The sequence below is a fragment of the Rattus norvegicus genome, chromosome 3, assembly GCF_021556685.1.
Source record: "Rattus norvegicus strain SHRSP/BbbUtx chromosome 3, alternate assembly SHRSP_T2T, whole genome shotgun sequence".
In the NCBI taxonomy this organism is placed as follows: domain Eukaryota; kingdom Metazoa; phylum Chordata; class Mammalia; order Rodentia; family Muridae; genus Rattus; species Rattus norvegicus.
Genome location: NC_141536.1, coordinates 69,383,822 through 69,407,509, shown reverse-complemented (window position 1 = coordinate 69,407,509; position 23,688 = coordinate 69,383,822).

Genomic DNA, 23,688 nt, shown 5'->3' with positions numbered 1-23,688 from the left:
CCAGCACTATTTGTTGAAAATGCTGTCTTTTTAACCACTGAATGGTTTGAGCCCCTTTGTCAAAGATCAAGTGACCATAGATGTGTGAGTTCATTTCTGGGTCTTCAATTCTATTCCATAAATCTACCTGCCTGTCTCTGTACCAATACCATGCAGTTTTTATGACTATTGCTCTGTAATACTGCTTGAGGTCAGGGATGGTGATTCCCCCAGAAATTCTTTTATTGTTGAGAACAGTTTTTGCTATCCTGGGTTTTTTGATATTCCAAATGAATTTGCAAATTGCTCTTTCTAAGTCTATGAAGAATTGAGTTGGAATTTTGATGGAGATTGCATTGACTCTTTAGATTGCTTTCAGCAAAATGGCCATTTTTACTATATTAATTCTGCCAAACATGAGCATGGGAGATCTTTCCATCATCAGAGACTTGAAGTTCTTGTCATGCAGATCTTTCATTTGCTTTGTTAGAGTCACACCAAGGTATTTTATATTATTGTGACTGTTGTGAAGAGTGTAGTTTCCCTAATTTCTTTCTCAGCCTGTTTATTCTCTGAGTAGAGGAAGTCTACTGATTTGTTTGAGTTAATTTTATATCCAGCCACTTTGTTGTTTATGAGTTGTAGGAGTTCTCTGGTGGAATTTTGGGGGTTACTTAATATACTATCATATCATCTGCAAACAGTGATATTTTGACTTCTTCCTTTCCAATTTGTGTCCCTGTGACCTCCTTTTGCTGTCTAATTTCTCTGGCTAGGACTTTGAGGAGTACTATATTGACTATATAGGGAAAGAGTGGGCACCCTTGTCTAGTCCCTGATTTTAGTGAGATTGCTTCAAGTTTCTCTCCATTTAGTTTGATGTTGGCTACTGGTTTGCTGTGTATTGCTTTTACTATTTTTAGGTATGGGCCTTGAATTCCTGATCTTTCCAAAACTTTTAACATTAAGGGGTGTTGAATTTTGTCAAATGCTTTCTCAGTATCTAATGAGATGATCATGTGGTTTTTTGCCTTGAGTTTATTTATAAAGTGGATTACGTTGTTGGATTTCCACATATTGACCTATCCCTGCATCCCTGGAATAAAGCCTACCAAATCATGGAGAATGACTGGTGTGTGTGTGTGTGTGTGTGTGTGTGTGTGTGTGTGTGTGTGTGTTCTTGGATTCAGTGTATGAGAATTTTATTGAGTACTTTTGCATCGATGTTCATAAGGGAAATTGGTCTGAAGTTCTCTTTCTCTGTTGGGTTTTTGTGTGGTTTAGGTATGAGTGTAATTGTGGTTTCATAGAATAAATTCAGTAGTGTTTCCTCTGTTTCTATTTTATGGAATAGTTTGAAGAGTATTGGTATTATGTCTTCTTTGAAGGTCTGATGGAATTCTGCACTAAACCCATCTGGTCCTGGGCTTTTTGGTTGGGAGACTTTTAATAACTGCCTCTATTTCTTTAGGAGTTATGGGACTGTTTAGATGGTTTATCTGATTCTGATTTAACTTTGGTACCTGGTATCTGTCTAAAAAATTGTCCATTTCCTCCACATTTTTCAGTTTTGCTGAATATAGACTTTTGTAGTAGAATCTGATTTTTTTTTAATTTCCTCAGTTTCTGTTATGTCTCCCTTTTTATTTCTGATTTTGTTAATTTGGATACTGTCTCTGTGCCCTCTGGTTAGTGTGGCTAAGGGTTTATCTATCCTGTTGATTTTCTCAAAGAACCAGCTCCTGGTTTTGTTCATTCTTTATATAGTTCTTTTTGTTTCTATTTGGTTGATTTCAGCTCTGAGTTTGATTATTTCCTGCCATCTACTCCTCTTGGGTGTATTTGCTTCTTTTTGTTCTAGAGCTTTCAGGTATGCTGTCAAGCTGCTAATAATGTATGTTCTCTCCAGTTTCTTTTTGGAGGCACTCAGAGCTATGAGTTTTCCTCTTAGCACTGCTTTCATTGTCCCATAAGTTTTGGTATGTTGTGCCTTAATTTTCATTAAATTTTAAAAAGTCTTTAATGCTTTCCTTATTTCTTCCTTAACCAAGTTATCATTGAGTAGAGTGTTGAGCTAGAGTAGCCATTCTAATATCAAATAAAATCGACTTTAACCAAAAGTTATCAAAAAAGACAAGGAAGGACAGTTTATACTCATCAAAGGAAAAATCTACCAAGATGAACTTTCAATTCTGAACCTCTATGCTCCAAATTCAAGGGTAACCACATTCATAAAAGAAACTTTACTAAAGCTCAAAGCACACATTGCACCTCACAAAATAATAGTGAGAAACTTCAACACCCCACTTTTCAGCAATAGACAGATCATAGAAAAGAAAATAACAGAGACACAGTGAAACTAACAGAAGTTATGAACCAAATGGATTTAACAGATATCTATAGTACATTTCATCCTAAAACGAAAGAATATACCTTCTTCTCAGCACCTCATGGTACCTTCTCAAAAATTGACCATACAATTGCTCACAAAACAGGCCTCAACAGATACAAGAAGTATCAGATCACCACAGACTAAGGCTAGCCTTCAATAACAACAAAAACATCTGAAAGCCCACACACACATGGAAGCTGAACAATGCTCTATTCATTGTTTTTAAGACTAAGAACTGAAATTCAGGGAAGTCAGACAACCTCCATTGTCACATACTAATCAAAAGGCCACTATACCAACTGTTATTTAAGTGTCACATTATACTATATCTATAGGGTGAAGATAGCATCTCAAAGTGCAGGAAAGGAGGTGAACACAGAACTGGATTTCCATAAAATAATTCTGTCAAGGCACTACAGAAAGAACATCTCATGACCAAGAGGGAAGGTTGTCTCTGTGGGCCAGCCTTCCACACTGTGTACCCAGTTCTGCTTGCCACATACCTTCCCTTCAGGAGCTCTGTTAAGAAGGCAAAGACTCGGGGCTGGGGATTTAGCTCAGTGGTAGAGCACTTACCTAGGAAGCGCAAAGCCCTGGGTTTCGTCCCCAGCTCAAAAAAAAAAAAAAAAAAAGGCAAAGACTCGTGAGTGATGCCCTCTGTTTCTGGGACCATGAGAACAGAGGTATTCTAGTTATTCACACTCTCAATATGACAAAACACTAACCAAAACCAAATTGGAAAGGAAAGGGTTTGTCTGTTATAGCATATCATCCAGAGACATAAGGCAGGAACTCAAGGCAGAAACCTAAGCAGAGACCATGGAGGAACACTGCTTTCTGGCTTGTTTCCCGTGACTAGCTCAGCCTGCTTTGTATAGCACTTAGGACCATCTGCCCAGGCATGACACCACCTACGCTGGGCTGGGCCCTTCCACATCAATCATTAATCAAGAAAATGCCCCCTGAGACATGCCCATGGGCCAATCTCATTAAGGCAGTACCTCAATTGAGGTTTTCTCTTCTCAAGAAACTCTACTTTGTGTAGGGTTGACAAAAACTGAACATAGAACGTTAGACTCCTGGTTCGAAAGTGATAAGAACTTCTAAGGGATGGTCAGAGGGTGAGGCCAGTAGACAGAAGAGTCAGGAATTGTTTAGGTTTAGGCCTTTCCATTTTCTACCAGTAGGAAGATTAAAGTGGCCCTTCTAGAAGCCATCCTCTTTCTACCCTAGTATACTTACATCATATATGATCCCAAATATTAGCAAGTTAAGACAGCCGTTGTATTCTGTACCTGTATGCTGTGGGTCAGAGATCTGGACAGAGCATGAATGATATGGCCAGAAGGCTGACATGTCGCTCCTCCATCATGTCAGGAACCAAGTAAAATGGGGATTTCTAGTTGTGTCATGTGATGCAGACTCACGGAATGTCTTGCTGAAACAAACTTACATGTTGTTTTGCTGAGGCAAGACCTGTGAGAGGACATGTGATGTTTGGAAAGAGTATAAGTAGAGCTTCAACAGGCAGCAACGGGTGCTTACAGAGCTGGCAATTCAACTCTTCATTGATCGCGAGTCTTTGCTGATCTTCACTTCTTTAAGAGAGGCACAGCAGAAAACTCCCAGCATTCTGGCTGGTCCTGGCTGGTCCTGGCTGGTCCTGCCAACTTGAGTCGATTCGGATCCCTGCTGGATCTTGCCACCGTTGCTGATTTACTTTTGGTTATACTTTTGAACAGGACTGTTAGTATCCTGACACTACTAAGCTGAAACTGCTGGTATCCTGACAAATGGAGATTAAAATTGCCCCCAAAGAACTACTTCTAAAAAGGTCCACATCCCCTTGGCCTATTTACCATCTCTTCTCTACCTTTGGATGGTGGGCTAGAAGTGGGATGGAAGCATTTGAGAACCCTTACTAAAGTAGGTTTTGAAAAATCTAAGCCTAGGACCAAGAATGGTTTGAATCTGGGGTTGAAGTCATCTGGGCTGGCCCAAGAATATTCTAGGAACCCCAGATATCAAGACCTACAAAGCTTCTGTGCATGACTGACATGTCTAGGCAGTTGACCTCACATTATGGAGCCCAAAGGGATACTAAGAGTTCTCTGATGTTAGCTTTCTCACTCTGTTGTCTGTTACTATGCCTGAATATCATAGAGTGGATAGCTTCTATTAAAAGAAGATGTTTGTTTAGTACTGCGACCCACAGGGCTTAGGTTCTGGAAATCTGGCTATGGGGCATTGAGGAAATGAAAACTGAAGAGACACATGAACAAAAGAGCTAGTCAGGAAGGCCATGTGCACTCTGATGGGATGCAGTTACTTCCAACTCAACCTGGAAGGTCTCTATAGGTGTCTAGTTAGGGTTTTACTGCTGTGAACAGACACCATGACCAAGGCAACTCTATAAAAACACCATTTAATGAGGGCTGGCTTACAGGTTCAGAGGTTCAGTCTATTATCACCAAGGTGGAAACATGGCAAGCGTCCAGGCAGGCATGGTGTGGGAGGAGCTGGGAGTTCTACATCTTCATACGAAGGCTGCTAGTAGAATACTGGCTTCCAGGAAGCCAGGACAAAGCCCATGGCCACAGTGACACACCTAATCCAATAGGCTACACCTACTCCAACAGGGTCATACTCACTAATAGTGCCACTCCCTGGGCTTAGCATGTACAAACTATTACATTAAGTGAGCAGCCTCAGGCTAGAAACATCCTGAAAGAAGAGAATGCTGCACCACCTGGCAGTATTTGCACCCAGACCCCTAGGAAACCTTTTGCCATCCTCTTAGTCTGGCCCATATGGGAAATGGCTTTGGCAATCTCCCATGGGTCAGATCTTTGTCATGGCTATGCCTGTGTCAACAATACGTATTCACTCGGGACTTCAGTCTCTCAGGCCTTCCTCTGTTCCCTACAATTTATCTCCTACTTCAGAGGCCTGGGAAAGACAAGAGTTAGGTACCAGCTTCTGGCGAGGGCCTTATTGCTGCATCTTTACATGGTACATAGCATCATGTGGTAAGACAAAGCAAGCATGCTGGCTTGGGTCTTCCTCTTCCTTCAAATGTATTAACATTTTCAGATACCCCTTCATAGTATCATCTAACTCTAATCACCTCTGAAAGGACCCACATCCAGATACCATGTGGATGTAAATCTGCAATTAAGACCCTAACAGTGACCCTGAGCACCTTAAAACAAAAATTGAGAAGTGAAAGAGTATACAACAATTGATTTCTTTTCTCAGCATCCAAGGAAAGAAAGAAGCTTCCCTCTTCAAAACAGGAGCTTGTGAGCTGCTGGCCTGCTCTAAGTTTCATGCAATGGTGGCTTCACTCCTGTATTTATGATATGTGAAGAACTAATCAAGCTCTGAGCTGTTGAAAGGCTGGGGACTCAGCTCAATGACAGAGCCTAGTGTGCAAGGCTCTAACTTTGCTCTTCTACAAAGAAAATAAAAGGGAGAGGGAGATAAGAGAGAATACTGAGAGAAGAATTTGATCAAAGTATATATTATGCATAAAATCGTGAAAGAATAAATGAATAAACAAGGAAATAGAAAGGACAAATGATTAAAGCACATTGTACAAAATTCTCAAAGAACTAAGAAAAATACTTTCTCCTTTAAAAAAAAACAGCCAGCATGACTCTCCATCCATTCTTGCCCCCACCAGCCTTACATGCCTTTGGAAAGCAGATACCCAAGCCACACTGTTCTGGCTGAGATGCAATTTCGGGTGTCTCTGTTCAGAGTGGAAATGCATTCCCCCGCCCCCACTTCCTCTGGGTTTCAGAATCCTGAAGGACTAGAACCATAGTTGTATTAGCCTCACCCTCTTTATGGAGAAGGAAAGCAGTAATCAGGGGGGCAGAGGGAGGTCAATGGGAACCCAGGACAGCAGCACTGGCCCTGGATCTTCTGAGACATGGGGAGTTTACTAAAGGCAGAAGGATGAGGCTCGGGTTTTCTCCTTCCCTCTACACCCATAAAACTGGGCTTAGCATGGACTTTGTGTACATGTCTGTTAAGTGCGAGTTTCTGGAAAGTTTTTGATAAGCTTCCAGGACCCACCCAGCTTGGCAAGGATCCCATGCAGCCCAGGCAGAGGGCCAAAACTGACTCTTCCTTGAGGTGTGGCTCCCATGACCAGCACCAGAGGTTATAGGCGTGCAAGATCATATGCCTCTCAGAGTGCCCAGAGCATGGGGGACAGAAAATTTGCTTTCTGATGAGATTTCTCAGGTCAAAACCAGCAGCAAACACATTTAAGTCCTAACGTGGGAAACCCAACTCTGATAGTCAAGGCATTCCCTCATCTAACTCTGGCCTGTCACTACTGTCTAGATCCACTTCCCCCTCTCCCATAGCCATAGTGTTAGACGCTTAGTTGGGTTCTCTAAAATTTCTATGTTGCAACCCCTAGTCCTTGAGCATGTGACTAGATTTGGAGACAAGGCCTTTAAAGCCATAATTCCATTAAACAAGGCTGCTAGAATAGGCCCTCCTCCGGTCTAACTGGTTGTCAGACTCAAAAAGGAAATATAGACAAAGAGATACTAAGGACACACACACATACACACATACACATACACACACACACACACACACACACACACACACACACACACACACACATACAAAGACCACATGAGGCACAATGAGAAATCCACCATTTGGAAGCTAAGGGGAGAGGCCTCAGAAGAAACTTAGTTTCTGTTAAGTCTGGAGCATTTTATTATTGTAACCCTGACAACCTAGTGCAACCCCTGCTTTCTGAGAGTTACACATTTTTACACCCAACCTTTGTATAAACTGAATTCCCTCAGGGAGTTCTTCCTTCCATTCTCCTCTGACCTAATGACAAGCTCTACATTCCAGGTCTTCTTTGTTAACTCATCAGTGGCAAGCACTTCAAGCTCCATAAGTCAGACAGTTGTTTGATGAGCCTTACATGGTCCAGCCATCCTCTCAACCCCTACTCTGTGAGGATATACTCCAAGGCCCCTTCCTAGTGGATGCCTGAAACTACAAACACTATTGAACTCTGTATCTTTCATTTCGTACAACAGAACTTAATTTACAGGTCATTTGTAGCAAGAGGTTAATAGCAATAGTAATAATAGGATGCTGATAGCACAAAAGATATATTTTTCCACCCTCAAAATACTTCACTGCCTCTATTCACCCACCTTCTTATGATATCAAATCTAAGGAAAGTATTTCCCAGCCTCTTTGGCATATTTAAGCTGTCAGCATCACCAGTCTTGTGCTTTGAGCTATTAAGTAAAATTAAAGACTACTTGAACACAATTAACAGGTGAGTAGCAAATACCGTGTGTATACACTGAACCAGGAGATGGTCCTTGTCCTGGGCAAGTCAAACAGGACAGCACAAGACTTCATATTGCTACTCAGAACAGCACAAAAGTTAAAACATATGAACTATTTATTTCTAGAATCTCCCATTGACTAGTTTTAGACCACAATCAGCCGCAGACAAAGAAACATATGGAAATTGAAATCTTGGGCAAGCAGACTATATCTGTTGCCATACTAAACTCTATGACGTCATATTTTTGTTTATCTCCTGTAGCCTTTTTTACTAGACTTAGACCCTTGAGACTGGGCTGTAACTGGCTCTTCACCATCTCCTAAGGATGAATAATTGATGAACTAATAAAACAAATGTTGGATTGGATTGAACTTGGGAGTCTGATGGATATATCAGATTCTCTCAGCAGGGTTTCCCACATTAGACCCCCAGCACATATTCATCTTCTTCCTATGCACATTCTAAGACCATTCTAGGGTCAGGAGAACTAGAAGTGCCCTAGAGAGTGTATATTACAAAGCAGAAGCCCAGGGAAGAACAGTACTTAACCAGAGATGTGGATTGCCTGTGATGACATCAGTGCAGGATTCCAGGCACTGAACACTACAGACTTGAGGGAGGCCCTTTCCACCTTCCCACCATTTGTCCCCATAAAGCTTGAGTTGACAGCTCCCTTCCCTCTCACTATCACGCTGAGTAAAGCTATCCCTAAACAATCTACAAATCTTTAGAATCATGCTTTATAGTGATGTGGCATGCCTGTAACATTGGCGTAAAGCTGAGGCAGAGGGATCAACAATTTGAGGCTAGCCTGGGCTATACAGTGACAAGTCTCTGAAAAGAAAGAAAGTGGTGAAGAAAGGCAAGCAGGGAAGGGGAAGAGTCAGAAGAGAGGGAGGGAGGGAAGGAAGATAGGAAGGAAGGAAAAAAGGGAGGGAGGAGGAAAAAGGAAAGCAAGAGAAGAGAACGAGAGAGAGAGAGAGAGAGAGAGAGAGAGAGAGAGAGAGAGAGAGAGAGAGCATATGTGTCCTTAGGCACTGGAGCACTAGAGGAGAGTGTGGAAGAAAGAATGTTGAATCTTGGAGTGGAAAAAAAAATCCTACCTAATCCTCTGGGACCCTAGAGAGCAATGGGAACAGCAATATCAGAGTCCAGAAAAGTCTAGTTAACAGCTTAGGGCTTTTCAGTGAAGAAATGAGGCTGACGTTCAGATGAAAGGGTCTGGCATCAATGGCTCCTCTTCTCTGGAGTGCTACTCCTCTCTCACTCACCTTGGCCCTAATGGTGAGCCCAAATCACAGAAGGCATTTTGTCTGTTGCCAGGATGGCTGGGGTTAATAAGAGAAAGAGCTGTTTCTGGAAAACAAAGGTCTGGGTCAATAAATCTACCACGGCAGCTATTGATCAGCGGGCAAAGGCTCTCAGAGGAGGCCCTGGGCTTCTATTAGACCTGGGAACCCAGCTGCCCTGCAGGAAAGACAACCAGTAGCTGGAATGGTCTTTCGTAATCATGTCCTAGGCCATCCTAAAAGCACAGAGTCCTTCTCATCACCCCCAGCCAGCCTCCTCAGGGTCAGACTCAGAATTATAGAGCTGGAAAAGATCCCAAGAGTTCGTCTGATCATTCTTTTTATATCTGGAGTCTGTGTTAAAAATTCAGCTAAGAGTCAGGCTATAAAAGATTCACTCCTCTCTTTCTGGAATTTAGCATTTCTTTTCAACATAAACATAACCAACAAGATACAGATGAAATTAGGAGGGCCCAACCCTTCCTTTCTCATTAAGAGTAAGAAGCTGATCACCATGGCTCCGACAGGCCTGTACCCTAGCATTTGACCAGCTGAGACAGGAAGAGCATGAATTTTAAGCTGACCTGGGCTACAGAGTAAAACCATGTTTCAAAGAGCAAGTCCCCCTCCCCTGAGCTGTGGGCATGGTGACACATACTTCAGAGGCAGGCAGATCTCTGCACCCGTGAGGAGAGGAGGTATCATTACATGCACTACTATATCACAAATATATATCTTTTTAATATTTTGAGAACTTACTCATTATAATTAATTTGTTAAAGTTCTGCTAACATGTTTATTATATACAATAATGTTTCCTTATGACATTTTCATAAGGTATGCAATGTATTTTGACCATAGTAACACACCCATTACTCTTCCTTGTCTCCCTCTTACACCGACTGAACACCTACCTCTTTCTAGGTAGCCATCCTTCTTATGGTATTTTATTTTACCGCTTGTCAGAAGAGCCTATGATACACACATGCACACATGTTTTTGTTTTTTTTTTAAAGGTCTAAGAACTTCTACAGCTTGAGAACAAGTGGTACTGCTCCTGGGAATATACACAGATGGTGGATAGATTACTGCGTAGAAGTGCAAATGAAAAAATAGCATAATAACAGCATCCTTCTCCTGACTTACAGTGAGTCAGTAACCCTCCTAACAGCCTTAGGAGGAGGGAAAGCCATTGTCCCCACTGAATGGGTCAGAAAACCAAGGCACAGATACTTGACTTGGCTTACCCAAAGCTGCATCTGCACTTGGACCTGCTCTTCTCTGGGGTTCTCTGAACCTGTCTGCTGAAGTGTGCTTTGGGGTGACACTCTGGGATTACGGACCAAGGGATGAAGTACAACTGACCTCACTACACACATCACAGCTGCCAGCCACAACCCAAAGGCAGAAAGATCACATCCATCCCATGGTCACGTGACTGCACAAGGTATGGGGAGAAAGGAAACACATAGCACACAACCTGGGACCTGGGACGTGTTGGACAACTTTGTTTTTAGTAAGGAAGGCGAAGCATAGACTCATTTAGAATGGCTGTGGGTGTCTATTCAAAGAAACCATCAGAAATAAGATTAAAGGATTAAGACTGGAGCCCAGATCCAAGCAACTAGAAAAATGGATGGATGCTGAGGCGAGCGGATGTGTGGTGGAATTTCGTTCCTTTGGAGACCGGTGTGGGTGGGGAGGAGGTTCACACTGAACATAAACGCATGAAAATATTAGCCCTTCATAACTTCGTCCCACAGAGTACAGTGTGGGGCCAGCAAGATGGCTCAGCAGGTAGAAGTCCCTGCTGCCAAGCTCAGTTAATACACTGCTTGCCTAGTATTCATGAGGTGATGAGTTTGAGCCAAAGAACTGGCTAGCGAACACCTGTAAGCCAAGCACTTGAGAGGCGAAGGATCAGAAGTTCAGGTCATCCTCTGTCATGTAACAAGTTTGAGACCAACCTAGGATACATGAGACTCTCTGTCTCTCTGTCTCTATCTGTCTCTGTGTCTGTCTCTGTCTCTGTGTCTGTCTCTATCTCTGTCTGACTCTGTCTCTCTGTCTGTCTCTGTCTGTCTCTCTCTTACACACACACACACAGAGAGAGAGAGAGAGAGAGAGAGAGAGAGAGAGAGAGAGAGAATGCAACAGAAAGAATAACTTCACAGTGGAAACATTAGCAAGCACCCCACAGGTCCACAGGCCATCTGGTCAAAGTAAAGTCAGCTGATAAATCACTATGATAGCAGGTGCCTTTGATGTGAAAGATGCACGCATGGCAATTTGCCTCTGACTCCAAAGCCTCACAACCCCAGGCTAATCAGGAGGAAAATCTCTAACAAACTCAGATAAAGCCTTCTACAGATGCACCCCAGTCGGTCATCAAAAACAGAAAGTCGGAGAATCGATCAGTCAGGCCTAACGTGCTATCTTAGACAGGATCTTGAAACAACTCTTTAAGGACATTAGGTAAGGCCTCAGTAGTTAAGAGCACGGGCTGTTCTTCCAGGGTCCGGGTTCAGCTCCCAGCATCTACCTGGTAGTTCACAGCCATCGGTATTTCTAGCCCCTGGGAAATCTGATGCCTTCTTCCGACTCCCGGGGGCACATACATGCATGCAGGCAAAACAGCCATGCACATAAAATAAAATTAAATAAATCTTTTTGAAAGGACAATGGGTAGAAAGTAAGAAACTGCATAAATTATGCACCTCAGGTAACAAGGATGTGTCAGTGTTATTTAATTTGTCATAACAAATAGACGATGATAGGATAAGACATTAACACTAGGGGAAGCTGGGACTACAATGCTCCACTGTCATTGTGACCTTTCTGTAAATCTAAATCTATTCTAAAAGTATCTTCTTCTTAAAAAGAGGTTGCAGATAGTTTGCCCATGTAATCATTTTCTTCTTTTCCTTGAGACACTATCCCATGAAACCTAGGCTGGCCTCGGACTTGCTATGTAGTCAAGGAAGACCTTGGCATCCAGACTTATCTGCCTCCGTCTTCCAGGTTTTGGGATTACAGGTGTGTACCACTTCGCACCATTTGTGTACTGTGCGGCTAGGGCTCCGTGTATGTTGGGTAAGCACTCTAACAGCTGAGCTACACCGCCAGCTCAGGGAGCATCTTTTCTTAGTTCTCCTTCAGCGTGTTCTCTCTCAGTTGTCCACAATGAATTTTCTTTGCGTTTATCACCAGAAAAATAGTCAATACATATTGCTTTAAAAAATTAATGCATGGAGGTTAGGACACAGGAGACAGGGTGCTGTATAAATAAAAAGTATTATTAGAGTCATTCCTTGGACTTCGATTAAAACTCACTCTGCATTCAGACAGCTCTGACCACCAGAGCTTGGCACCCATGACAGGGTGCCTATGAGCCTTGCCAGGATTTTTTCCGCCTGACACGGGCACTGAATAACAGGGGAAGGGGTAGAACAAGAACGGCTGCTGAAATGGCCGAAGGGTTTTACAGGTCAGCCAACCCTTCTGGCTCAGAGGGACCAGAAGCTAAATCAACTCCCAAGAAAATCCCATCCCATGGCCCCCACAAGCATCAGCTTGCTTGGTATCATAGGTCGTGGAGGCAGAAGGGCTACACATATTCCTCAGCCCTCACTATGTGAGCAAATGAAAAGGCCAAGATGAGCCAGTGCTTTGTCTCAGGGACTGTGCTCACCCCTTTCAGACCTCACGTTGTCCAAACTAACTCTTTTCACTCTTTATTTTTCTGCTTTTAACATTACTTGAGCATTTCACACATGCATAGAAATGCATTTGGATTAAACCCACCCCCATTCTCTAAACTCTTCCTCTATTCCCACTACCACCACTTTCCCTCCCAGCTTCATGTGCTATTTCTACAAACCCACTGGGTCTACCCAGGGCTGCCAACAGGTACCTGGCATTAGGGTTAGCTATTGGAACGTGGATAGCCTATTTGAGGCAGACTGACTCTTACTCCTGCAGAAGCCATCCGTTGCCAACAGCACCTCAGCTCGCCCTACACCATCAACACTGGTATTTTTGGCTAGCTTGATCTTGTGTAAGTCTTGTGCATACAGTCACACACATCTTTCTTTTTTCTTTTTTTATTTTTATTTTTTTCCGGAGATGAGGACCGAACCCAGGGCCTTGCACTTGCTAGGCAAGTGCTCTACCACTGAGCTAAATCCCCACACCACCACCCCCGCTTTTTTTAATTTTATATGTATGTTTTGCCTGCATGTATACATGTGTGTCATATGTTTGTACTGTTCATGGGGGCTAGAAGAGTTCATTGGATCCCCTGGACTAAAATCACAGACAGTCTTAAGTCACTATGTGGGCTCTAAGAATTGAAACCAGTCCTCTGGAAGAGCAGCCAGTGCTCTTAACCACTGAGCCACCTCTCCAGATCCCTTTATTTCCCTCCCTCCCTCCCTCCCTCCCTCCCTTCCTTCCTTCCCTCCTTCTTTCCTTCCTTTCAAGATTTACTCTGTTGGGTCAGGTACAGTGGTGCAGACCTTTGATCCCAGCACTTCAGAGGTAAAGGCAAGAGGATCTCTGAGAGTTCAAAGCCACCTTGGTCCACATAGTGAGTTCCAGGATGGCCAGAGCTACATAGTGACAAAACAAAACAAACAAAATGAAACAAACAAGCAAAAGGTTTACCTTATTGGGCTAGAGAGATGGCTCAGCATTTAAGAGCACTTGCTACTCTTGCAAAGGATTCAGTTTCCATTCCGAACAACCACATGGCCACTCACAATCATCTGTAATTCCAGCTACAGAGTAGTGAGCACCCTCTTCTAGCTTCCACAGGTACCAGGCATGCACACGGTACACATACATTCATGCGGGCAAAACTGTCATGTGCCTAAAATAAAAATAAATAAATCTCTAACAAAAAAATTATTTTATCTGTTTATATGCTCTTGCGAAGCAAAGTCTAGAAGAGGGTACCAGGTACCCCTGTTAAGCAGATGTTATTAATGGCTGTACACTGCCATGAGTATGAACAATTGTCCTCAGAATTGAGCAGCAAACACTCTTAACCACTGAGACATCTCTTTAGTGTCCCTGCTTTTTTGTCTTTTGAGGCAGAGAGTCATATAGCCCAGACTGGCCACAAACTATCAACCGACTATGACTGGCCTTGAGCACCTTTAGCCTCTGCCTCCCGAATGCTGAGTACAGGCTTGCCCCAGCACACCTGGCATAGACCTATTTCAACACTGAGCTCCAAGAGGATTCCCAAGGCTGTGAGCTTTGATCTGTCCATTACTCCTACTGAACTCTCCAGGGGAGGGACAGGCCTTTCTAAACTAACTCTAGGAACAAGGAGTAAGCACAGTTGATAGCTGGGCCACATCTCAGAGGCAGGATGCTAGAGAAAGTAAAGGCACACGATGTGTGGCAATCCTTCAGGCTTCCACAGTACCCTGCCACTACTACCACAAAGGTCCCCAAGGCCAGCTTGTTCAGAGAACAATTCTTAGGTCTTAGACCTAATGTGGGAGAGCATCAGAGACTCTTGTCAATACTGGAAGCATCTTCTACCATCCTGCAGCCCAGGTAGCACAGGCACACGGGTCTTCTCTTCAGCAAAGAAGGGCCACTGAAGTCGAGGACAGGGAGGAGAGGTTTAAAGCATTTCTAATTGTAATGGGATTAGGACCAGTTTCTTCTCTGAATTACCATCAGGAGATCCAAGGAAGAACAGCCAACTTTCTAAATGGTAAAAAGGAGGCTAATTGTTTGTAGAAATATCCTGAGCTGCTGCCTTCAAAGTGGTCCAGTGACTTCTGAACCTCATTCAACTGTCTTCATAGTCACCCTTGACTCTGATTGGTCAGTCTGCTTGATGACCCAAAGTCTCTCCATTATGAGTATATATGACCCTGTGAGGCCACTCCTTAGAACCCCAGGCACTGTTTGAGAAAGGGTTGCATGAAAACAGTAACATTTTCTTGCAGACACCTACCTGTCTTTATGCCACTCACAGGCCTATGTGTACTGACCTCCTCTCTCTGACTCCTAACAAAGGCCCTAAATTATTTCCCAGCTACACAAAGAAAGTTTGAGACTCTGCTCCAGAACTCCTGCCTCGCCTTTCTCCCAGCACCCACCCTGGCCCTGGGATCGACCCAGGCTCCATTTGTTCCCCTAATGAGTCTTAAGTGTTTGGCTTGGGTGCCTGCCAGTCCTGCTCATACAGGAGGAGGGGGTGGAAGAGAATGGGACAGAGCTTGTGCCGGCCAGCCATACCAGGTCCTGGGAGGACTGGCACAGAGGCTGCCTGAGACACACCAACCCCAGAGTGCAGTCAGGCTAGCCCTTTGAGGCCCAGCCCTTTCCTTTCTCCTCTATTCCAGAGATTTCCCCAAATGCACACTCCTTAGGCAGACTTCCTATGATGGAATCGTGGGGGTGAACCCAGGAAAGTGCATTGTTCTTTTTCCATTGTGTGCGTTGTGTGTGTGTGTGTGTGTTTTGTGTGTGTGCATGTGTGTGTATGTGTGTGTGTATGTGTGCCTGTATGTGTAATATGGATGCATATGCACACACATGTGTACAGCCAGCTTGCTCATGGATTCTGTCTCCACCTTCCCAGACTAGAACTGCAGGTGAGATGCCAAACTCACCGGACACTTAAGTAGGTTCTGAGGATCCTCAAGCTTGCTTGACAAGCATTTTAACCACTAACCCCATCTCCCCAGGTCTGGAATGCTCACCTTTAATCTGAAGCCCAAAAGACAGTGATAAACAATGAAGATTAAAAAGTCATTCTTTAAAGATTGGGGAGATAGTTCATACATTAAAGTATTTGCCACCAGGGTTGGGGATTTGGCTCAGTGGTAGAGTGCTTGCCTAGCAAGCACAAGGCCCTGGGTTCGATCCCCAGCTCCGAAAAAAAGAATAGAAAAAAAAGTATTTGCCACGAAAAGGACAGAAGTTTGGAACCCCAAAACCCAGGATCCGTTTGTATTTACAGCCTTCGAATGCAGAGACTGGGATCCCCTGGACAAACTGGCTACCAAGACTAGCTCGTAAGCTCAAGAATGGATTGAGATACCTTGCCTCAAAGAATGCAGTAGAAGGACAACAAAAAAAAGATTCTTGACATCAGCCCCAGCCCTCTATTTGAGCATATGCACATATACAACACATATGCACATGGGCCCTCCTCACACATCCCAACATGCATACACACATGCAAACATACAAGAAGATGGGGGGTAGAGTGGTGCTTTAGAAAAATGTGGTCTGTAACATCACGAGAGGATTTTATGCAGTCACAAAAGAAAAACTGAATCATAACTTTTGCAAAGAAATGGTTTGTAACTGGAAACCATTGTATTATATAAAATAAGCCAGATTCAGAAAGACAAATACCACACCTTTTCTCACACATGCAGAACCTAAATTTAAAATGATGTGTGTGTGTGTGTGTGTGTGTGTGTGTGTGTGTGTGTGTGTGGGCGCCCTAGGGAGATGGCTCATTCAGTCAGTAAAAGTGTTTGCCACCAAAGCATGAGAATCTGAGTTCTGATTCCAATAGCATTTATCTGTCATCTTAGAGCTGGGAAACAGAGACAGAAAGATCCCTGGTAGTTAGCCCGCTAGTCTTCCTGATCAGTGAGCTCCAAGTTTAGTTAGAGCTAGAGAGATACTTCAGTAATTAAGAGCACTTGTTGCTTTTGCACAGGACTTGGGTTCAATTCCCAGCACCCACATCGTGGCTCATAACATTCCGTAACTATGGTTCCAGGGATCTAATATCCTCTACTGACCTCCTCCCGTGCCAGGCACATGCATGGTGCACAGATATACATGCAGGCAAAATTTCATGCATATAAAGTTAATAAGTCTTTTTTTTTATAAGGTGGAAAGCAATTGACAGAGTCACTACTGTTAATCGATGGCTTCCAGGTGCATATATGCATGTGCATCTCGTGTGTGCACATGCACACACATGAACATATACAATCGACATTACATATGTGCATATAGGCCATGAAATTTAGACCTGATGACAGAAGAGATGGACAGTAATGTAACAGATTACTTAGCAGGAAAGCTGGAGGGAGCACTAACTGGAGGAAGATGGGGAGCAGCTGCAGCAAGGACAAAGGAGGGGAGGCCGGGACGAGGAATCCAGAAGAGCGAAGCACAGTGGCGCATATGTATAAAGACGCCGTGACCAAACCCATCCCTCATTTTTTTTCTGTGATGTGTTTCTCTCTCTTGTTGAAAAGATTTATTTTACCATCAGTGATATCTATTCTTTTTTTTATTAGATATATTTCTTTACTTACATTTCAAATGTTATTCCCTTTCGCGGTTTCCTGTTCATAAGCCCTGATCCCCTTCCCCTCCCCCATTTGGGTATTCCCCCAATTCATCTCCCTTATTGCTCCCCCCCCATATTCCCCTGCCCTGGGGGGTCCAACCTTGGCAGGACTAAGGGCTTCCCCTTCCACTGGTGCCCCAACAAGGCTATTCTCTGCTATATGCAGTTGGAACCCTAAGTCAGTCCACGTATAGTCTTTCAGTAGTAGTTTAGTCCCTGGTTGGTTGGCATTGTTGTTCTTATGGGGTTGCAAGCTCCTTCAACTCTTTCAGTCCTTCTTCTAATTCCCCACAAGGGGGTCCTGTTCTCAGTTCAGTGGTTTGCTGCTAGCACTGACCTCTGTATTGGACATGCTCTGGCTGTGTCTCTCAGGAGAGATCTATATCCAGTTCCTTTCAGCATGCATTTTTTAGCTTCATCAAGCTTATCTAATTTTGGTGGCTGTATATATATGGGCCACATGTGAGGCAGGCTCTGAATGGCCATTCCTTCAGTCGCTGCTCTAAACTTTGCTTCCATATCCCCTCCTATGGATATTTTCCCCCTTTTAAGAAGGAGTGGGAGCAACCACATTTTGGTCATCCTTCTTGAGCTTCCTGTGGTCTGTGGATTGCATCTTGGGTAGTTCCAGCTTTTGGGCTAATATCCACTTATCAATGAGTGCATACCAAGTGTGTTTTTCTGTGATTGGGTTACCTCACTCAGGATGATATTTTCTAGTTCATTTCATTTGCCTATGAATTTCATGAAGTCATTGTTTTTGATAGCTGAGTAGTACTCCATTGTGTAGATGTACCACATTTTTTGAATCCATTCCTCTGTTGAAGGGCATCTGAGTTCTTTCCAGCTTCTGGCTATTTATAAATAAGGCTGCTATGAACATAGTCGAGCATGTGTCTTAGTTGTATGTTGGAGCATCTTTTGTGTATATGCCCAAAAGAGGTATAGCTGGGTCCTCAGGCAGTGGAATGTCCAATTTTCTGAGGTACCTCCAGACTGATTTCCAGAGTGGTTGTACCAGTTTGCAATCCCACCAACAATGGAGGAGTGTTCCTCTTTCTCCACATCCTCACCAGCATCTGCTGTCACCTGGGTTTTTTATCTTAGCCATTCTGACTGGTGTGAGGTGGAATCTCGGGGTTGTTTTGATTTGCATTTCCCTGATGACTAAGGATGTTGAACATTTCTTTAGGTGCTTTTTGGCCATTCAATATTCCTCAGCTGAGAATGTTTTGTTTAGCTCTGTACCCCATTTTTAATAGGGTTATTTGGCTCTCTGGAGACTAACTTCTTGAGTTCTTTGTATATTTTGGATATTAGCTCTCTATCAGATGTGGGATTGGCAAAGATCTTTTCCCAATCTGTTGGTTGCTGTTTTGTCCTAATGACAGTGTCTTTTACCTTACAGAAGCTTTGCAGTTTTATGACGTCCCATTTGTCAATTCTTGATCTTAAGAATAAGTCATTGATGTTTTGTTCAGGAAATTTTCCCCAGCGCTCATGTGTTCGAGAGTCTTCCCCACTTTTTCTTCTACTAGTTTGAGCATATCTGGTTTGATGTGCTGGTCCTTGATCCACTTGGACTTAAGCTTTGTAGAAGGTGGTAAGAAGGATCGATTTGCATTCTTCTACATGCTGACCTCCAGTTGAACCAGCACCATTTGTTGAAAATGCTATCTTTCTTCCATTGGATGGTTTTAGCTTCTTTGTCAAAGATCAAGTGACCATAGGTGTGTGGGTTCATTTCTGGGTCTTCAATTCTGTTCCACTGATCTATCTGCCTGTCTCTGTACCAATACCATACAGTTTTTATCACTATTGCTCTGTAATACTGCTTGAAGTCAAGGATGGTGATTCCCCCAGAAGTTCTTCTATTGTTGAGTATAGTTTTCACTATCCTGGGTTTTTTGTTATTCCAAATGAATTTGCAAATTGCTCTTTCTATCTCTATAAAGAATTGAGTAGGAATTTTGATGGGGATTGCATTGAATCTGTAGATTGCTTTTGGCAAAATGGCCATCTTTACTATATTAATCCTGCCAATCCTTGAGCATGGAAGATCTTTCCATCTTCTGAGATCTTCCTCAATTTCTTTCTTCAGAGACTTGAAGTTCTTGTCATACAGATCTTTCACTTGTTTGGTTAAAGTCACACCAAGATATTTTATATTATTTGGGACTATTGTGAAGGGTGTTATTTCTCTAATTTCTTTCTCAGCCTGATTACCCCTTGAGTAGAGGAAGGTTACTGATTTGTTTGAGTTAATTTTATACCTTGACACTTTGCTAAAGTTGTTTATCAGGTTAAGTAGTTCTCTGGTGGAACTTTTGGGGTCACTTAAGTACACTATCATATCATCTGCAAATAGTCATATTTTGATTTCTTCCCTTCCAATTTGTATCCCTTTGACCTCCTTTTGCTGTCTGATTGCTCTGGCTAGGACTTCAAGTACTATATTGAATAAGTAGGGAGAGAGTGGGCAGCCTTGTCTAGTCCCTGATTTTAGTCGGATTGCTTCAAGTTTCTCCATTTAGTTTGATGTTAGCTACTGGTTTGCTGTATATTGTTTTTATGCTGCTTTAGGAAGTTGAAAGCAGGGATTCTGAGAATATCTGAGACATTTAATAAATGCATGTCCTGGTTGGCTTTCTATGGCTGTGAGGGAATTCAGACCAAGATGAACTGGGAACAGGCATGGTTTATTTGGTTTACAGGTCACAGTCCGTCGTCAAGGGATGTCAATGTAAGAGTTCAAGATACAAGACTCAAAGTACAAAACTGGAGTAGAGCTGGCTATAAAAAGACTAGAGTGGAGATCTAGCTGACAGAGAGCTGCCAGTGAGAGTCAGAGGAGGAGCTTAGGTGAGAACAGACAAAGCCTGTCATTCCAGGAACCAATCCTCTGGCAAGAAGGATGACTTTTCTGCCAATATCCAACCCATGCGCTTGGCATATAATGAAACTACATTTCCCAGTTGGCCTTGCAGTTCCTAAGAGCGATGGGTTGAATCTTGCCCAATGGGATCTAATCTAAGTTTTTAAGTCCCCCACAATGAGATTCTTATGTTGAAATCAAAATCTCCAGTGTGATGTCAAGAGAAGGTGGAACCTTATAAAAGGTGATGGGTCCACAGGGATGGGGCCTTCCTGAAGAGCATCTGTGCTCTTACATGGGCCCAAATGCAGCTGCCTTGTTCCTTCCATGTGAGGCAAAGCAAGAAGTAAACCACAAAACAGGTCCTCCCCAGATACAAAAATCTTTCAGTGCCTCTGTCTTATGCATTTTAGCCCAAACTGACCTCCATTGTGTATGTGCTATCTAGTTTGCAGTATTTCCTATGGCAGCTTGTGATATATGACATGGTTTGGGGTTTGTAGTTTCCTTACCTAGGGAGAAATTCTAACTTTTCCAAGCTTTTCAGTGGCCATAAAAGTATGATCTGATTTGCCTTGTCTGATTGTAGGTCCTAAAACCCAGAGGTCCTATGCTTTACCCTTCAAGGAAGGAATGCCGAAGAGAAGGCTCCGATAGCTTTCCCAGCCACTGTTAGCAATCGTGTCTATACAATGAGGTCTCCTAAAAATCAAGTTAGGGTTTGGAGATTCTGAACGGCAAAACTCATGGAGGTTCCTAGAGGATAAACTGTTGTGCTTTGGATCTGATAGACCTCTAAAAGCTCATGCATTGAAGGACTGGTCCTAGTGCTTCAGTACTCATAGGTAGAACTTTAGGAGGTGGCTAGACCATGAAGGCTATAGGCTTGTCAACAGAGTAATTCATCGATGTATCAATGGTTCAATGGACTACTGGAGAGTGATGGCAACTTTAGGAGGTGGGGCCTATTTGAAGAAAGTAGGTCAATTAGGGTCAAACCTTTGAAGAGTATATATTGACCCTGGTGCATTCTCCACCACCACCTACCCCACCGTGTGTGTGTGTGTGTGTGTGTGTGTGTGTGTGTGTGTGTGTGTGTGTTCGCATGTACATGTGTGTATCTGTTTGTATCTCTCCCCTCTTCCTTCCTCCTTCCTGTCTACCATGAAACAGATTGTTCTCTGCTACCCACCCACACCATGATATATTTATTACCTGGCCTCAGGCACTAAAGCAACACCACCATGGGCTGAAATCTCTGGAACTATGAACCAAAATAAATCGTTTCTGTTGTTTTAATCTCAGATAGTTAACATAGCAACAGAAAGCTGGCCAACACAGCAATACATCCAGAGAGCAAAGAAGGTTCACCCAACACCCCTTCTCCACATCTCACACATACACCCTTTACTGGTGGTTTTTATAACATCTTTCATAATAAACCAGCTAAGCGCCTCCCTGACTTCTGAGAAACATTCAAGCAAATGAATCAAACCTGAGGAGAGTTGTGGGAGCCACATCTGACAGCTGTTGGTCAGAAGCTCAAGGGAAAAGACACAAAATTTGGCTGAAGAGCCCCTAAGCAAAGAGTTGAAGATACAACTTGGCTTTTGTTTAATTCTTAGAGTAAAACACAGAATGATTTAAGGATGAGATTTTGAGACAAGATGTTACAGTTTTAATCTGAAATGTGCCTGCCCCACCCGACCCCAACACATGCACACAGTTTTGAGCACTCTGTCCCCAGTTTGAGGGCTTATTCCAAAGGCTTGGCGCTTCTGGGGGCTGGAGCTCGCACCTGGCCCTGGCTCAGCTATCTTTGCTTCCAGATCTATTCTACATGGCAACTCTGCCACCAAGCACTCCTGACACCATGGGCCACGCCACTCTGCTTTGCCTTCTGCAGCATGATGACCTGAAACCAGGAACCAAATGAAGCCTTCTCTGCACTCCCCTTGTTTCTGCCACTGCACACAAAAAGCGTGGTGTGTTTAGGGGGAAACACCAAGAGTGTGGTCAGGTGATCATCCTATATGGACATTAGTATAGACCAGCCAAGTGCTACTCATCTAGACGGTGGGGAACAAACTACCCTGTTGCATTTCAGAAAGGGGCTGACCCTTCTACTGCAGGCCAAGAATGTTAGGGCCTGGGCAACAGAACCATTTTTAAGGAAGGGTTCAGGAGCAACTGCACACTACCACTTCAAGGCTCTACTCACTTTTCAGCACTGTGTTTCTTGCCTCGTCAGGTTCAGCTCCAGTGGGCCCTGTTACAACGAAGGCTGCTCTCACAACAGAAAGTTCAGGTGGTCAACTTCAGTGGCATCTGTACAGTGCCATCTCAACTGGCACACAAGATAAACAGGTCTTCAGGACATGGCTACTTTCACCTGAATGCCAAAGAACAGCCAAAGGTACGGTTGGAGATTTAGCTAAGAGGTAGAGCGCTTGCCTAGCAAGCCGAAGGCCCTGGCTTCGGTCCCCAGTTCTGGGGGAAAAAAAAAAAAAAAAAGAACAGCCAAAGGTGTCTCAGGACCCAGAAAGGGAACAGTGAAGGTGTAGACTTAGAGCCACACAGCTCACTGGGACTATGGGCTCCATGAGACCTCACAACAGAAGAGCCATTAGCATATAATCCCAGTGTGAGCTATAGGCATACAATGCCAAGAGAGCCACAAAAATCAACCCTAGGCACAACAAGACCACCAACAAAGAAGTTCTAGAATGTGTGACCTCTACTCCAGTAAGCCTAAAAGGCAGAGCCTTGAAATGAGATTTTTTTCCAGTTAAAGACTTTGGACATCCTGAGAATGTTTTACTCCGGCCTTGCCTATTTCTTCCTTTGAACTGGGAATGTACAGTCCATGACATTACTGTCCTGTAAGTGTAGTCAGGACCCATATAAAATGTCTGGTTTCGTGGGTTCACAGCTTGAAAGCAATGTTCCCAGGATAAACAGCACCTTGAACTGCCATCCACACCTGATTAAGTGATACTGAGAAAAGACCTCGGACGGCTGGAATGTGAGTCTAGAATGTCTGTCACTCGACTGTTGCAATCCTAGCCTCAAGTGGATGACATGAGGAATAATGGGCCTCTTCTGGGAAATGGCTGTGTGTAGAGACATCATCTGTGAGATCAGTAGATTATAAAAGCCCTGGAGCTGCTTGGTCACTACTGTGTGTGGAAGCAGTGGAAAAGGAACTGTTTGTACACTATGAATTAACTTCTCACCGGCTGTGAGTCTTGACAGCACTGTGATTTGACTTCCCAGCCAACAAATCCATCAGAAATAAACTCCTGTTTCTAAGCTACTCAACCTATTGTATTTTTTTATAGCAGACCAAAGTGATGTAAGATGCTCCCTCCTCTGAATGCTTGGCAGGAAGGATCATGAACTCCAAACGACTGAAACACAAGTCACCCCACTACCAACCCACACGGGGCTCTACCATAAACA